Source organism: Triticum urartu, chromosome 5A, assembly GCF_056163025.1.
Source record: "Triticum urartu cultivar PI428250 chromosome 5A, HENAU_Tu73, whole genome shotgun sequence".
Taxonomy (NCBI): domain Eukaryota; kingdom Viridiplantae; phylum Streptophyta; class Magnoliopsida; order Poales; family Poaceae; genus Triticum; species Triticum urartu.
In genome coordinates, this window is record NC_141877.1 from 597,283,842 (window position 1) to 597,296,546 (window position 12,705).

Sequence of the window (12,705 nt, forward strand, 5' to 3'; positions counted from 1 at the left end):
TCCGAGCGGAATAAAAAAAAATCGGCGTTCATTGTTTTTCTTTTTCTCAGATTAAATCCGCGATTTTTCTGATCGCGATTCCTGATCCGATTTTCGTTTTAGTTTAACTTTTCGCTCGTTTATCAGAATCAGGTGATTCAAGCGCCTAGAGTTTCGTCTTGAAACCCTCTATCCGTTTAACCAACTTAAACAAGATTTTGCTACTGTAAAATTTGCCCTAGATCCAGATTACTAGAACGAAGTTGTTTTCTTTCGCCGTTCGTCTTCCGTTGCTTCTTTTGATTTGATTCTTTTACAAACCGGAGTTCTTAAGTTGAACCTTCTGGTTAGATCTCTTATTTGAGTTTTACCTGTGCATTAGATGAGTACTTATTGTATGCTTGTTTGTTGTCTGCGATAGAATACCCGGAGTGCGCCGCCTGTTACTTCGAATCATTAGGTTTCGCGGATCATCAGCAAGGCAAGTTCACACTTTGATCATACCTCTTTCATACCCAGTTTTTGTTGCATTAGATCAAACCTCAAACATTGCATGATTAGGATCTAATTAAATTGTGGGTATTGGGAAGTAGTTGATGAGGTAGGAACCTATTGCCCTGCATTCAAACCTTGGGAGTTACTTTTACGTTATGCTTACATTGCCATGCTATGCTCGTAGACGTGGATTGAGTTTTGAGAGTATTCATGACAGATGTGAGATTGTTAATTAATGGTTTATCTAAGGTGGCAACTTAAACACACATCTGGGTGAATTGAGGCACCTGGTTATTCTAGGATTGCCTGTCTAGGCACCTGGGTAGACCATGATTGCCTGTTTTTTTATGGACCGCCACCCAGGCTCAAAGGATCATGAGATTATTCATACTAGAAACTTCTGTGTGCAGCCACAAACTATTATGGGCTCTAGCATAGTTGATTAAGTCGTGTGAACTCTTACAGTGGTAGACTAGCAGATGTAGGGATTGTAGGTGGTACGGTCTACCCATCGTAAGGTGCAAACGCTTCTGAAAGACTATGTCTCGGTCATCCGTCTACTCAAACACCATGCAGTGCGAGAAACCAAACGGAGGCGATCGAGTCTTGTGGGAAAAAGTGCGCAAACCTCTGCAGAGTGTATAAACTAATCATGATTAGTCGTGTCCCCGGTTATGGACGTCTTGAGTATCTAGTACGTGGATTATCCTGTTGATCTCATCATGTTACTTTAAATTAAGTTTGTTGGGTTTAATGATGTTATTTAATTGGGATTGAGAATGCTGTCAACCATTCTCAATGTTCAACAACCACCATGATAGTTAAATAAAATAAATTCCTTGCAGTAGGGAAAAATTGGCTTTTCGCAAAAACCTTATAACCATAGAGCTTTTCCACCAGCCAAATATGCATGTAGTGATAGCCTTTATTCATCATCCTCTATGGTGTGAATTTGCCAATACATTCAATGTACTGACCCTCTGTGGCTGCAACGTCTCATGTTGCAGGATTTCTTACGACGAGTAAGTGATACGTTAGGGTTACGATTTCTACACTCAACTTTGCCGTTGGTGTTGATGGGAATCCACAACCTTGTTGCTTCCGCTATATGGATTGAGGTAATAGTATTTACGTTACTTTATACATGTGATTTACCTCTGTTATAAATCCTTCGAGTACTGTGTGTGTCAGCATACCGATCCAGGGATGACACTTAAGCATAGAGACTTGATCCATTCGGGTCGGGTCGCTACAAGATCATCGGGCAAGTCAGTCAAAGTCCATACTTCGTTTTCATACATGGATCCTATGAAGTTCGAAGGTTCTTCATAGTTCGAAGGTTCACCATTGTCTAACAACATGATTTCCAGGACAGGGTTGTCGTACCACTCTGGTGCGGAACGTGTCCTTGTGGACCTATGAAGTTCAGTAGCAACTTGATCTGAAGTTTCATGATCATCATCATTAACTTCCTCTCTAGTTGGTGCAAGCACCACAAAAACATTTTCTTGAGTTGTGCTACTCTCCGGTTCAAGAGGCAATACTTCATCAAGTTCTACTTTCCTCCCACTTACTTCTTTCGAGAGAAACTCTTTCTCTAGAAAGGATCCATTCTTGGCAACAAATATTTTTCCTTCAGATCTGAGGTAGAAGGTATACCCAATAGTTTCCTTAGGGTATCCTATGAAGACGCATTTTTCCGATTTGGGTTCGAGCTTTTCAGGTTGAAGTTTCTTGACATAAGCATCGCATCCCCAAACTTTCAGAAACGACAGCTTAGGTTTCTTCCCAAACCACAATTCATACGGTGTCGTCTCAACGGATTTCGACGAAGCCCTATTTAAAGTGAATGCGGCAGTCTCTATAGCATAACCCCAAAATGATAGCGGTAGATCGTTAAGAGACATCATATATCGCACCATATCCAATAGAGTGCGATTACGATGTTCGGACACACCATTACACTGAGGTGTTCCAGGCAGCGTGAGTTGTGAAATAATTCCACATTTCCTTAAGTCTGTGCCAAATTCGTGACTCAAATATTCTCCCCCACGATCTGATCGTAAGAACTTAATTTTCCTGTCATGTTGATTCTCAACCTCACTCTGAAATTTCTTGAACTTTTCAAAGGTCTCAGACTTGTGTTTCATTAAGTAGACATACCCATATCTACTTAAGTCATCCGTGAGGGTGAGAACATAGCGATAACCACCGCGAGCCTCAATGCTCATTGGACCGCACACATCAGTATGTATGATTTCCAATAAGTTGGTTGCTCGCTCCATTATTTCAGAGAACGGGGTCTTGGTCATTTTGCCCATGAGGCATGGTTCGCACGTGTCAAATGATTCATAATCAAGAGACTCCAAAAGTCCATCTGCATGGAGTTTCTTCATGCGTTTGACACCAATGTGACCAAGGCGGCAGTGCCACAAGTATGTGGGACTATCATTATCAACCTTGCATCTTTTGGCATTCACACTATGAATATGTATAACATCACGTTCAAGATTAAATAAGAATAAACCATTGACCAGCGGGGCATGACCATAAAACATGTCTCTCATATAAGTAGAACAACCATTATTCTCAGATTTAAATGACTAGCCATCTCGCATTAAACAAGATCCAGACACAATGTTCATGCTCAAAGCTGGTACTAAATAACAATTATTGAGGTTTAAAACTAATCCCGTAGGTAAATGTAGAGGTAGCGTGCCGACGGTGATCACATCGACCTTGGAACCATTCCCGACGCGCATCGTCACCTCGTCCTTCGCCAGTCTCTGCTTATTCTGCAGCTCCTGTTTTGAGTTACAAATATGAGCAACCGCACCGGTATCAAATACCCAGGAGCTACTACGAGCGCTGGTTAGGTACACATCAATAACATGTATATCACATATACCTTTGGTATTGCCGGCCTTCTTATCCGCTAAGTACTTGGGACAGTTCCGCCTCTAGTGACCGTTTCCCTTGCAATAAAAGCACTCAGTCTCAGGCTTGGGTCCTTGCTTTGGCTTCTTCCCGGCAACTGGCTTACCGGGCGCGGCAACTCCCTTGCCATCCTTCTTGAAGTTCTTCTTACCCTTGCCTTTCTTGAACTTAGTGGTTTTATTCACCATCAACACTTGATGTTCCTTTTTGATCTCCACCTCCGCTAATTTCAGCATTGAATATACCTCGGGAATGGTCTTTTCCATCCCCTGCATATTGAAGTTCATCACAAAGCTCTTGTAGCTAGGTGGGAGCGACTGAAGGATTCTGTCAATGATCGCATCATCCGGGATATTAACTCCCAGCTGAGATAAGCGGTTGTGCAACCCAGACATTTTGAGTATGTGCTCGCTGACAGAACTATTCTCCTCCATCTTACAACTGTAAAACTTGTCGGAGACTTCATATCTCTCGACCCGGGCATGAGCCTGAAAAACCATTTTCAGCTCTTGGAACATCTCATATGCTCCGTGCTGCTCAAAATGCTTTTGGATCCCCGGTTCTAAGCTGTAAAGCATGCCGCACTGAACCAGGGAGTAATCATCACTACGCGACTGCCAGGCATTCATAACGTCTTGAGTTGCTGGGAAAACAGGTGCATCACCTAGCGGTGCTTCAAGGACATATGCTTTCTTGGCAGCTATGACGATAATCCTCAGGTTACAGACCCAGTCCGTGTAGTTGCTACCATCGTCTTTCAGCTTGGTTTTCTCTAGGAACGCATTGAAGTTGAGGGCAACATTAGCGTGGGCCATTTGATCTACAAGACATATTGCAAAGTTTTTAGACTATGTTCATGATAATTAAGTTCATATAATCAAATTATTTAATGAACTCCCACTCAGATAGACATCCCTCTAGTCATCTCAGTGATACATGATCTGAGTCAACTAGGCCGTGTCCGATCATCACGTGAGACGGACTAGTCATCATCGGTGAACATCTTCGTGTTGATCGTATCTTCTATATGACTCATGTTTGACCTTTCGGTCTTCCGTGTTCCGAGGCCATGTCTGTACATGCTAGGCTCGTCAAGTCAACCTAAGTGTATTGCGTGAGTAAATCTGGCTTACACCCATTGTATTCGAACGTTAGAATCTATCACACCTGATCATCATGTGGTGCTTCGAAACAACGAACCTTCGCAACGGTGCATAGTTAGGGGGAACACTTTCTTGAAATTATTGCGAGGGATCATCTTATTTAAGCTACCATCGTTCTAAGCAAATAAGATGTAAAACATGATAAACATCACATGCAATCAAATAGTGACATGATATGGCCAATGTCATTTTGCTCCTTTTGATCTCCAGCTTCGGGGCGCCATGATCATCATCGTCACCGGCATGACACCATGATCTCCATCATCGTGTCTTCATGAAGTTGTCTCGCCAACTATTACTTCTACTACTATGGCTAACAGTTAGCAATAAAGTAAAGTAATTACACGGCGTTTTCATTGACACGTAGGTCATACAATAAATTAAGACAACTCCTATGGCTCCTGCCGGTTGTCATGCTCATCGACATGCAAGTCGTGATTCCTATTACAAGAACATGATCAATCTCATACATCACATATATCATTCATCACACCATTTTGGCCATATCACATCACACGGAATATGCTGCAAGAACAAGTTAGACGTGCTCTAATTGTTGTTGCAAATTTTACGTGGCTGCTATAGGTTTCTAGCAAGAACGTTTCTTACCTACGCCAAAACCACAACATGATATGCCAATTTCTATTTACCCTCCATAAGGACCCTTTTCATCGAATCCGATCCGAAAGTGGGAGAGACAGACACCCGCTAGCCACCTTATGCAACTAGTGCATGTCAGTCAGTGGAACCTGTCTCACGTAAGTGTACGTGTAATGTCGGTCCGGGCCGCTTCATCCCACGATGCCGCCGAATCAAGATAAGACTAGTAACGGCAAGTAAATTGACAAAATCGACACCCACAACAACTTGTGTTCTACTCATGCATAGAAACTACGCATAGACCTAGCTCATGATGTCACTGTTGGGGATCGTTGCAGAAATTAAAATTTTCTACGCATCACCAAGATCAATCTATGGAGTTTACTAGAAATGAGAGGGGAGTGCATCTTCATACCTTTGAAGATCGCGATGCGAAAGCGTTACAAGAACGCGGATGAAGGAGTCGTACTCGTAGTGATTCAGATCACGGTTGATTCCGATCTAAGCGCCGAACGACGGCGCCTCCGTGTTCAACACACGTACGGCTCGGGGACGTCTCCCACGCCTTGATCTAGCAAGGAGAGAGGGAGAGGTTGGGGAAGACTCCGTCCAGCAATAGCACGACGGCGTGGTGGTGTTGGAGCAGCGTGGTACTCCGGCACGGCTTCGCCAAGCGTCGCAGGAGGAAGAGGAGGTGTTGGGGAGGGGAGGGCTGCGCCTTGAGAAGGGGTGTGGTTGCCCTCCCACCCCCCACTATTTATAGGGGAAAGGGGAGAGGGGGCTGGCCCCCTAGATCCATCTAGAGGGGGCGGCCCCCGGGGTGGCGGCCCATCAGGGGGGCAGCGCCCCCCTTAGGGTTTCCAACTAGGGGGGCGCCCGCCCCCGGGGGGCAGCAGCCCCCTAGGGTCTCCAACCCTAGGTGCCTTGGGCCCTTGGGCCCTTGGGGGCGCACCAGCCCACTAAGGGGCTGGTTCCCACCCAACTACAGCCCATTAGGTCCTTCGGGGCCGGTGGACCCCCGGAACCCCTTCGGTGGTCCCGGTACAATACCGATAAACCCCGAAACCTTTTCGGTGACTGAAACTGGACTTCCCATATATAAATCTTCACATCCGGACCATTTCGGAACTCCTCGTGACATCCGGGATCTCATCCGGGACTCCGAACAACTTTCGGTAACCACATACAATTCCCATTACAACTCTAGCGTCACCGAACCTTAAGTGTGTAAACCCTACGGGTTCGGGAACTATGCAGACATGACCGAGACATCTCTCCTGCCAATAACCAACAGCGGGATCTGGATACCCATGTTGGCTCTCACATGTTCCATGATGATCTCATCGGATGAACCACGATGTCAAGGATTCAATCAATCCCGTATACGATTCCCTTTGTCTACCGGTATAGCACTTGCCCGAGATTCGACCGTCGGTATACCGATACCTTGTTCAATCTCATTACGGCAAGTCTCTTTACTCGTTCCGTAACACATCATCCTATGACTAACCCCTTAGTCACGTTGAGCTCATTACGATGATGTCTTACCGAGTGGGCCCAGAGATACCTCTCCATCATACGGAGTGACAAATCCCAGTCTCGATCCGTGCCAACCCAGCAGATACTTTCGGGGATACCCGTAGTGTACCTTTATAGCCACCCAGTTACGTTGTGATGTTTGGCACACCCAAAGTACCCTTACGGTATCCGAGAGTTGCACAATCTCATGGTCTAATGAAAATATACTTTACATTAGAAAAGCTTTGGCAGACGAACTACACGATCTTGTGCTATTCTTAGGATTGGGTCTTGTCCATCACATCATTATCCTAATGATGTGATCCCGTTATCAATGACATCCTATGTCCATGGTTAGGAAACCATAACCATCTATTGATCAACGAGCTAGTCAACTAGAGGCTCACTAGGGACATGTTGCGGTCTATGTATTCACGCATGTATTATGATTTTCGGATAACACAATTATAGCATGAACAATAGACAATTATCATGAACAAGGAAATATAATAATAACCATTTTATTATTGCCTCTAGGGCATATTTCCAACAATACAACGTGCCTTGCTGCCCCTATTGTCACTGGGAAAGGACACCGCAAGATTGAACCCAAAGCTAAACAGTTCTCCCATTGCAAGAAAGATCAATCTAGTAGGCCAAACCAAACTGATAATTCAAAGATACTTGCAAAGATAACCAATCATACATAAAAGAATTCAGAGAAGATTCAAATATTGTTCATAGATAAACTTGATCATAAACCCACAATTCACCGATCTCAACAAACACACTGCAAAAGAAGATTACATCGAATAGATCTCCACAAGAGAGGGGGAGAACTTTGTATTGAGATCCAAAAAGAGAGAAGAAGCCATCTAGCTACTAACTATGGACCCGTAGGTCTGAGGTAAACTACTCACACTTCATCGGAGGGGCTATAGTGTTGATGTAGAAGCCCTCCGTGATCGATTCCTCCTCCGGCGGAGCTCCGGAACAGGCCCCAAGATGGGATCTCGCGGATACAAAAAGTTACGGTGGTGGAATTAGGGTTTTGGCTCCGTATCTGGTAGTTTGGGGGTACGTAGATATATATAGGAGGAAGGAGTATGTCGGTGGAGCAACAGGGGGCCCACGAGGGTGGAGGGCGCGCCTGGGGGGTAGGCGCGCCCCCTACCTCGTGGCCTCCTGGTTGATGTCTTAACGTAGGGTCCAAGTCCTCTGGATCATGTTCGTTCCGAAAATCACGTTCCCAAAGGTTTCATTCCGTTTGGACTCCGTTTGATATTCTTTTTCTGCGAAACCCTAAAATAGGCAAAAAAAACTATTCTGGGTTGGGCCTCCGGTTAGTAGGTTAGTCTCAAAAATAATATAAAAGTGTATAATAAAGCCCAATATTGTCCAAAACAGAATATAATATAGCATGGAACAATCAAAAATTATAGATACGTTGGAGACGTATCAAGCATCCCCAAGCTTAATTCATGTTCGTCCTCGAGTAGTTAAAAGATAAAAACTGAATTTTTGATGTGGAATGCTACTTGGCATATTTTCAATGTAATTCTTCTTAATTGTGGTATGAATATTCAGATCCAAAAGATTGAAGATAAAAGTTCAATATTAACATAAAAATAATAATACTTCAAGCATACTAACTAAGCAATTATGTCCTCTCAAAATAACATGGCCAAAGAAAGTTCATCCCTACGAAATCATATAGTTTAGTCATGCTTCATTTCCGTCAGACAAGAATGCACTCATCATGCACAACCCCGATGACAAGCCAAGCAGTTGTTTCATACTTTAGTAATCTCAAACTTTTTCAACCTTCACGCAATATATGAGCGTGAGCCATGGATATAACACTATGGGTGGAATAGAATAATGATGGGGGTTATGTGGAGAAGACAAAAAGGGAGAAAGTCTCTCATCAATGAGGCTAATCAATGAGCTATGGAGATGCCCATCAATTGATGTTAATGCAAGGAGTAGGGATTGCCATGCAACGGATGCACTAGAGCTATAAATATATGAAAGCTCAACAAAAGAAACTAAGTGGGTGTGCATCCAACTTGCTTGCTCACGAAGACCTAGGGCATTTGAGGAAGCCCATTGTTGGAATATACAAGCCAAGTTACATAATGAAAAGTTCCCACTAGTATATGAAAGTGACAAAATAAAAGACTCTCTATCATGAAGATTATGGTGCTACTTTGAAGTACAAGTTATTGGAAATATGCCCTAGAGGCAATAATAAAATGGTTATTATTATATTTCTTTGTTCATGATAATTGTCTATTTTTCATGCTATAATTGTGTTATCCGGAAATCGTGATGCATGTGTGAATACATAGACCACAACACGTCCCTAGTGAGCCTCTAGTTGACTAGCTCGTTGATCGAAAGATAGTCATGGTTTCCTGACTATGGACATTGGATGTCATTGATAACGGATCACATCATTAGGAGAATGATGTGATGGACAAGACCCAATCCTAAGCATAGCTCAAAGATCGTGTAGTTCGTTTGCTATAGCTTTTCCAAATGTCAAGTATCATTTCCTTAGACCATGAGATTGTGCAACTCCCGGATACCGTAGGTGTGCTTTGGGTGTGCCAAACGTCACAACGTAACTGGGTGACTAAAAAGGGACACTACAGGTATCTCCGAAAGTGTCTGTTGGGTTGGCACGAATCGAGACTGGGATTTGTCACTCCGTATGACGGAGAGGTATCTCTGGGCCCACTCGGTAATGCATCATCATAATGAGCTCAATGTGACCAAGTGGTTGATCATGGGATCATGCATTACGGTACGAGTAAAGTGACTTTCCGGTAACGAGATTGAACGAGGTATTGGGATACCGATGATCGAGTCTCGGGCAAGTAACGTACCGATTGACAAAGGGAATTGTATACGGATTGATTGAATCCTCGACATCGTGGTTCATCCGATGAGATCATTGAGGAGCATGTGGGAGCCAACATGGGTATCCAGATCCCGCTGTTGGTTATTGATCGGAGAGTCGTCTCAGTCATGTCTGCGTGTCTCCCGAACCCGTAGGGTCTACACAGTTAAGGTTCGGTGACGCTAGGGTTGTTGAGATATTAGCATACGGTAACCCGAAAGTTGTTCGGAGTCCCGGATGATATCCCGGACGTCACGAGGAGTTTCGGAATGGTCCGGAGGTGAAGATTTATATATAGGAAGTCAAGTTTCGGCCATCGGGAAGGTTTCGGGGGTAATCGGTATTGTACCGGGACCACCGGAAGGGTCCCGGGGGTCCACCGGGTGGGGCCACCTATCTCGGAGGGCCCCATGGGCTGAAGTTGGAGGGGAACCAGCCCCTAGTTGGCTGGTGCGCCCCCCCATGGGCCTTCCCTGCGCCTAGGGTTGGAAACCCTAGGGGTGGGGGCGCCCACTTGGCTTGGGGGGCACTCCACCCCCCTTGCCTCCCCCTTGGAGATTCAATCTCCTAGGGCCGGCGCCCCCTAGGGGTCCTATATATAGTGGGGGGAGGGAGGGCAGCCGCACCCTAGCCCCTGGCGCCTCCCTCTCCCTCCCGTGACACTCCTCCCTCTCCCTGAGCTTGGCGAAGCCCTGCCGAGATCACCGTTGCTTCCACCACCACGCCGTCGTGCTGCTGGATCTTCATCAACCTCTCCTTCCCCCTTGCTGGATCAAGTTGGAGGAGACGTCTTCCCAACTGTATGTGTGTTGAATGCGGAGGTGCCGTCCGTACGGCGCTAGGTCATCGGTGATTTGGATCACAACGAGTACGACTCCATCAACCTCGTTCTCTTGAACGCTTCCGCACACGATCTACAAGGGTATGTAGATGCACTCCCCTCTCCCTCGTTGCTAGATGACTCCATAGATTGATCTTGGTGATGTGTAGAAAATTTTAAAATTCTGTTACGTTCCCTAACAGTGGCATCATTAGCTAGGTCTATGCGTAGTTTCTATGCACGAGTAGAACACAAAGCGGTTGTGGGCATGGATATTGTCAATTTGCTTTCCATTACTAGTCTTATCTTGATTCGGTGGCATCGTGGGATGAAGCGGCCCGGACCGACCTTACACGTACGCTTACGTGAGACTGGTTCCACCGATTGACATGCACTAGTTGCATAAGGTGGCTGGCGGGTGTCTGTCTCTCCCACTTTAGTCGGATCGGATTCGATGAAAAGGGTCCTTATGAAGGGTAAATAGAAATTGGCATATCACGTTGTGGTTTTGGCGTATGTAAGAAACGTTCTTGCTAGAAACCTATAGCAGCCACGTAAAAACTTGCAACAACAATTAGAGGACGTCTAACTTGTTTTTGCAGCATGTGTCGTGCGATGTGATATGGCCAAAAGGATGTGATGAATGATATATGTGATGTATGAGATTGATCATGTTCTTGTAATAGGAATCACGACTTGCATGTCGATGAGCATGACAACCGGCAGGAGCCATAGGAGTTGTCTTAATTTATTGTATGACCTACGTGTCAATGAAAACGCCGTGTAATTACTTTACTTTATTGCTAAAGCGTTAGCCATAGTAGTAGAAGTAATAGATGACGAGACAACTTCAAGAAGACACGATGATGGAGATCATGATGATGGAGATCATGGTGTCATGCCGGTGACAACGATGATCATGAAGCCCCGAAGATGGAGATCAAAAGGAGCAAATGATATTGGCCATATCATGTCACTATTTGATTGCATGTGATGTTTATCATATTTTACATCTTATTTGCTTAGAACGACGGTAGCTCAAATAAGATGATCCCTCGTAATAATTTCAAGAAAGTGTTCCCCTAACTGTGCACCATTGCGAAGGTTCGTTGTTTCGAAGCACCACGTGATGATCGGGTGTGATAGATTCTAACGTTCGAATACAACGGGTGTAAGCCAGATTTACACACGCAATACACTTAGGTTAACTTGATGAGCCTAGCATGTACAGACATGGCCTCGGAACACGGAAGACCGAAAGGTCGAGCATGAGTCGTATAGAAGATACGATCAACATGAAGATGTTCATCGATGTTGACTAGTCCGTCTCACGTGATGATCGGACATCGCCTAGTTGACTCGGATCATGTTTCACTTAGATGACTAGAGGGATGTCTATCTAAGTGGGAGTTCATTGAATAATTTGATTAGATGAACTTAATTATCATGAACTTAGTCTAAAATCTTTACACTATGTCTTGTAGATCAAATGGCCCACGCTAATGTTGCCCTCAACTTCAATGCGTTCCTAGAGAAAACCAAGCTGAAAGATGATGGCAGCAACTATACGGACTGGGTCCGGAACCTGAGGATCATCCTCATAGCTGCCAAGAAAGATTATGTCCTAGAAGCACCGCTAGGTGACGCACCCATCCCAGAGAACCAAGACGTTATGAACGCTTGGCAGTCACGTGCTGATGATTACTCCCTCGTTCAGTGTGGCATGCTTTACAGCTTAGAACCGGGGCTCCAAAAGCGTTTTGAGAGACACAGAACATATGAGATGTTCGAAGAGCTGAAAATGGTTTTCCAAGCTCATGCCCGGGTCGAGAGATATGAAGTCTCCGACAAGTTCTTCAGTTGTAAGATGGAGGAAAATAGTTCTGTCAGTGAGCACATACTCAAAATGTCTGGGTTGCATAACCGCTTGACTCAGCTGGGAGTTAATCTCCCGGATGATGTGGTCATTGACAGAATCCTTCAGTCGCTTCCACCGAGCTACAAGAGCTTTGTGATGAACTTCAATATGCAAGGGATGGAAAATACCATTCCTGAGGTATATTCAATGCTGAAATCAGCGGAGGTGGAAATCAAAAAGGAACATCAAGTGTTGATGGTGAATAAAACCACTAAGTTCAAGAAAGGCAAGGGTAAAAGGAACTTCAAGAAGGACGGCAAGGGAGTTGCCGCGCCCGGTAAGCAAGCTGCCGGGAAGAAGCCAAAGAATGGACCCAAGCCCGAGACTTAGTGTTTTTATTGCAAGGGAAGTGGTCACTAGAAGCGGAACT